This window comes from Elephantulus edwardii, unplaced genomic scaffold, assembly GCF_000299155.1.
Source record: "Elephantulus edwardii isolate Elephantulus edwardi_28Jun2011 unplaced genomic scaffold, EleEdw1.0 scaffold00030, whole genome shotgun sequence".
In the NCBI taxonomy this organism is placed as follows: Eukaryota; Metazoa; Chordata; class Mammalia; order Macroscelidea; family Macroscelididae; genus Elephantulus; species Elephantulus edwardii.
The window spans coordinates 9,024,242-9,030,699 of record NW_006399780.1 but is presented as its reverse complement, the minus strand read 5'-3'; positions in this window follow the sequence as shown (position 1 = coordinate 9,030,699).

Here is a 6,458-nt window from a genome sequence, read left to right as displayed (position 1 = left end):
ATTAATCACCTATGTAACAAATGCTATCCCTTGTCTCCTTTCCCTTCTGAAGTAAAAAAAAAGTGAGATTAAATTTAAGATTAATTTATAAGACACTGTTTTCTTTGAGAATTTTGTTTTCATTTCAATTGGGGGGAAAATCCTCTTCAGAGAAAAGAAAAGAGAACAATTTAGTTTATCAACGTTCAGATAGCAAGGGTTTTTTTTTTTAAAAAAAAAAGGATATTCATAATCTTCTATGAAAGGAACCATGTGAGCTGAAGTCTCTGAAAACAGTTTTAAATATTCAGCAGCATATTTGACTCAAGGAATAAAATTAGTCAAGCTCTCAATTCCAGATGTAAGCATACTTTCCCAACCAGGTTACTATGAGTCAGAGAATGTAAGGTTAAATGCTGGTTCAATTAGCAGGTCTTTCTAGCAGCAGTTTCTAGTATTAAAGCAGTGGTGACGTTAGGGGTTTTCTGTCTTGCTAGATTGGGGAGAGGCAGAACCCAGGCTGCACCTCTGGGCTCTAAGCACACAGGTCTTTTCTTTCCATCCCTCTCTATCCCAACTAGACATCCCCCCACTCCTTCTTGTCCCACCTCTCTCTACGCCTATGTCAGGGGCCTCATCAATACACAAGCTGACAGATACGTTTTAAATGAGGAATATTAAGAACACAAGGGAAGAGCATCTTAATATGGCAACTAAGACACACCACCACTCTACAACAAAGACCTGAGAAAGCAAAGAGAACAGATAAAGTGGAAAAATTCTGGAAATCTAACTATACAATGAATGGTTAAAGAATCAGAACAAGTGAAAATTGGAAAAGGAAGCTGAACAAAAGCAGGGAATGAGGAAAGATATGGTTATTTTGGGACAAAGCAAACAGCTTGCCTAGGTGGGGAACACAATAGAGCAACTTCCATGAATCTCCACTAGAACGGAGACAGTATACACAAATCTAGAGGGAAGCCTGCCCAAAGGCCACACCTGCAGGTTAGGGGCTAGTGTGCTGTAAATCTCAGTTCAAGGTGGACCTTAGGATGGGCTAGTGCATCTAAGAGAGCGGCATGTATGCAATGCTAGGGGCTCTTATGGCTTTCTTTTCATCCCAAGTGGGTGTAAGCAGAGGGGACTTGCCAGATGAATTGAGGATCTCTGATCCAGAGTCTGCCAGCATTTGGTCATGCCAGAATTTTAAAATACTGTAGGGTCTTCAGTTTGCGGCCCCTCAGCCAAATGTTGATTTCTTTTGGATGAACACTCTTTCAAGTGGTACAGCAGAGACTTGTCTATTTGCTGTACTGAAATAGAGTTGCTGTGATGATGGACAACTGGGCCTGAGGTGTGTCAAACACCATAATTGGCTACCGATCATGGGCAGTTTTTGTCAGAGCTCCCAGATTGATTCAGCTTTAGAAGCAGGACTGGCATCCACTTCCTAAACCAAATGCCTATGGAAAGTCTAAACGTTTGGAGAAATGATGATAGTTATAGAAAAGCTTCAGGCCTTTGTTCATCTTCTGTTTACTATGTATCCTTCCCTCATGTGTATTCAGTCTATATGGTGGACAAATCATTAAAGAAGTTAGACTCTATGAAGAAAAACGTGAATATCAGGGTAGGAGGAGATTGAAGAAGCAGTGGAATACTCCCAGATGGACGTTTTTGGATGGTGAGAGCCAGTGGGAATGCATGATTATGGAGGAATTTGGAATGATGGAACTCATGGAGTTTGAACCATGCTCTGGTTCTTAAATTTGGTTTTTAATTGTCAGACATTCTTCTAGATTGTACAGCCCTGGTCTGTCCACTTGCTGTACAGAAGTAACTCATAGTTGCTGTCATGCTGAACACTGTGACACTGATGTGTCAAATGTAATAATGGTTACACATGGTGGACAGTGTTTAGTGGAGCTCCCCGATTACAAGCTTGAAAGAAGGAGTGGCATCCACTTCTAAAATAGCTTGCCTCTGGAAACCCTATGAACCCGGAGAAAGGATGAAAGTTATACAAGTGTTCAGGTCTTCCATTCATAGGGTGGCTATTAGTCGCCTACGACTTTACGGCACTTAATAACAACGACAACAGAGGGAAGCAAGGTGGACGGAACCACATCATCAACTGACAGTGTGTAACACTCCCGCTCACTAGGCAATCTGTTGCCACACTTCCGCCAGTGGCTGAAGGCATGCTCTGCTTTACTGACCCTCTCCAACTGTCCACTCTTCCTCAGTGGTACATGTTCTCAAGCTGCATGTCTAGTGACCAAATGAGGAAGAGAAAGCCTCCTTAACACATAGTTCTGGCAAAACTAGTTATCCATTTGCAGAAAAATAAAACAAGATCCTTATCACATGTTGTACGTACGTACTAATTCAAAATGGATGAAAGACCTAAACATTGAACTTAAAACAATAAAGTTAATGGAACTAAAAATAATGAGCCAAGACCCTCATCTCAAGCTATACATAAGCACTCACTAAAAATGGATGAAAGATCAAAATATTGAATTTAAAATAATAAAATTCATGGAAGAAAAAAATAGGGAAACTACTAGAGGCCTAAATACAAGGCATAAATAGTCATCAAACAGAGCAAATACAGTAGAAGCAAAAATAGTAGAAGTTAAACTACATAACTAGGATCTCAAATGTTTTCTGCAAGCAAGTTTGTATCATCTGCATGATCTAGGTGGTTGATGAGCCTTCCTCTAATCCTGATGCCATATTATTCTTCATATAGTACAGTTTCTTGAATTACTTTCTCAAAATAGAGATTCAATAAATATGGAGAAAAGATACAACCCCTACACACACCTTTCTGTATTTTAAATTATGCAGTGTCCCCTTGTTCTGTTCAAATAACTGCTTGTTGGTCTAAATAAAAATTTTGCATGAGTACAACTAAGTGCTCTAAAATTATCTTTATTCTCAATATTATCAGTAATTTTTTATTATTATACACACAGTGGAATACTTTTGCATAGGCAATAAAACACAACTAAGCATTTTTCTGGTATTCTCTGTTTTAGCAAAGATCTATCTGACATCAGCAATGACATCCTTTATTCCATGGCTTCTTCTGAAGCCAGCTTGAATTTCTGACATTTTCTATACATTTTCAATTCTGTTTGATAATGTACTCTATTCACAAACTACTGATAACACAAACAATGGAGTTTTCTTTATGTCATTCTTCTGATTTGCCTACATATTACATATTTTACAGATAATCATTCTGTCAAGGAATGACAAGGACAACATGGCATATTACTATCACTTTCATAGGAAGGACACATGCTTTACTGACTCAGGAATGTGGAATTTGTACTTTGAAGAAACTGTGAATGGGTCTGGTGAATGGAAACTACTAAGTATTTTGAAAGCATAACACATTGCTACTCAACATTGAGAGGAAAGAAGAATTATCTGGTTTTGAGGGGGTGGGGGGAGAAATACCATCATTCTGAAACCTCTTTCTAGCTTAGGGACCAACTTTAAGGCAAGTAAAGCCATTCCCGGTCATTTTTTCTCCTCTTTTAGAGTACATGAGTCCCTGGCATGATCATGTGAATGGTGGATGGTAAAAGACAACCTTCAAATTACTTACTTTTTATACAAAGAAATAAAAGGGATAAGGCAATCTCTTGCCTCATTAACTGCTTACATTTAGCCAACAAGGAAATCTCCAATATATAATATTCATATGTTCTGCTTTGTATCAAAAGGCAGGAACTAGATATAGATCCTAGAACCTTAGAGTTAGAAAGTCTAACTCAAACCTGATGACTCTTGAAGGTCTAACTTGAATGACTTTCTAGCCCTATCTGAGAGATATTTATTTTTTTTTCTTCTTCAATTGTTTATTATTACAGTAAGAGGAATTAAACTCTTAATGCATAGACTTTGAAGAAAAAATTTATATAAGTTTTCAAAAGAGGCCCTTTTGACAATTATTAATACAAATGTGAAATAAGAACCTTCAAGCAAATACCAATTTCAGTAATAGTTTACATACAGCAATAATTTATTCTGAAATGTTCATTTAGTTTCTGTTGAGACACGATTCATGTCTCATTAATAAAAGAGCAGCTATCTCACCTCAAATACCATAATATACAACAAGTTACAGCCTAGCAAAACTTCTACCTACTTTCAGATAAAATCTAGTTCAGGTAAAATAGTTTCATTCAATGTTTTACAGTTACACAGATTTTTTTTTTCCTCCTTAGCACAAAATTGTGTTAATTGTTACACTGTAGCTATCTATATGCACATCATGTGACCACAGAACTGTTAACCATTACTTCTGACATTGAACCATCAGTTTCACTCATGCAGTGAAGCAAAGCAGGCTGGGTAAACGCGTTCATGGAGAACCATATTACTGTGAATTTCACAGCCACATGATTAATCATGATATTAAATGGACTCACTAGGACTAAAACAGGAGTGGGGTGGATTTTTTTGTGGGTTTTTTTTTTTGCATAAATAGCCATTTCTCCCTGATGAACAGAGTAGCTCGCTGTGATCGTATAGTGGTTAGTACTCTGCGTTGTGAGAGATATTTAGAAACAAAAATTATGCAGACAGATTCTGCAGTTTCTTTGAGTTTCAAAATGTGGTCATTCCTAGAGATCATTTGTTGTTTGCTTTATCAAATCTATGGCAGGTTACATCTAATCACCTATCAATCACGTAAGAAATCTTTTCCTTGACTGGTGTTCTGCTTAGTCTAAAACTATTGAATAATTCATTTCATTTCCTGAGAAAATACTTTACCAATCTTTTCTGTAGATAAATATTGCCCAATATTGCTCACACTTAGATATTAGTAAAATACCAACTGATTGCACTACTTGATTTTCTCCAATTTCAAAAATACAGAAACAAAAAGAACTCATTTTCTACATGATTTATATGGCTAATAAAGTTAATTCATTTTAGAATGAAAAATAAATGAACAAGGACATGTTCATATGTTTGTGTAGATATCGTGGAATCTGCTCTGGCTCATAGTAGTAACTCTGTGAATGAAATTATACTTAAAGCTTTACCATCCTCCAATCTCTGTAATGCATAGGTCTATTACTTTAGTCACTACTTCAATCCATCTTATTGATGGTTTCCCTCTTTTTCACTGGTCCTCCACTTACCCAGGTCTGATATCCTTCTCCAGAGATTCCTCATGATAACATGTCCAAAGTATGATATGAAATCTCATCATCCTTTAAGGAGTAACCTGTTTGTACTTAGTCCAAGACAGAGTTATTTATTCTTCTGGTGGTTCACAATATATACAACATTCTTGGCCAAAACCACAATTCCAAGGCATCAGTTCTTCTTTAGTCTTCCTTATTCATTGTCTAAATTTAATACACATAGAAAACAACTAAAAAATATTTACTTTAAGTTTTGAATTGGCATCCTTGGCTAACAGAACGATCTGCTGAGTGAGTGTCTAATAATGAAGCATCTAGTACACATTTAGAGTTAGGAAAATTGTATAGATAAGAGGGAAGCATGAAAGTGAAGAAGGTGAGAGCAGGATCCAGGCAAAGAAAATATAGCAACCCCAATTAGTATTCTCTTAGGGCAAGATCAGAGGCTGCTGAAATAAAGGAACTTCTGGTCACAGGCTTACTAGAAGTGTGAAATAAGAGACCTGGGGTAAAGCTCTAGATGTGTCTGGCTCATTACTGTAGTACTCACCCCTCACATGTCAACATGTGTAGACTCCAAAGATCAAGACATTAAGGGAAAATGGCATCAAGTAAGAATGGAGGATGATCATATGAGATCACAAAATAGAGGAAGACTTCATCTCTACATTACTGCCAAATTGACTTTATAATCAATAGGAGGGCTTATGGCAAACAGATGATATTAAGGGAAATAAATGACTACATGAAAAAAAAAATGAAAGTAAATCTAACAATGTATACAAAGGTACACCAAAGACTAACTGCAAAAGGTATGAGGTTTATGAAGTATATCTATCTTTGTGAACTAAGGGGGAAATTATTTTTAAGAATAACATTTTTAAGTATACAACACAAACAAAGCTCAACAGAGCAGCAAACAACAACTTCTGGTGAGGTTGTGGAGAGATTAGAAACTTTATTCACTGCCGGTGGAAGTGGAAAATGCTGAAACCACTATCAAAGGTGGTTTGGTGCTTTCTCAAAAAGTTGGAAATAGAAATCCATTTGACTCAGCAGTTCCACTACTAGGAATATACCCTATAGAAACCAGGACAGCCACCCAAAGAGATTTATGCTTGTTGTTGTTGTTATGTGCCGTCGAGTCGTTTGCGACTCATAGCGACCCTATGTACAACAGCCCTAAACCCTGCTCTATCCTGTGCCAATCACATTGCCTCTGACACACCCATCCCGATTACCCCAGTCACTGAATCAATCCACCTCACAAACGGTCTTCCCCATTGGTAAAGTTAAATGATA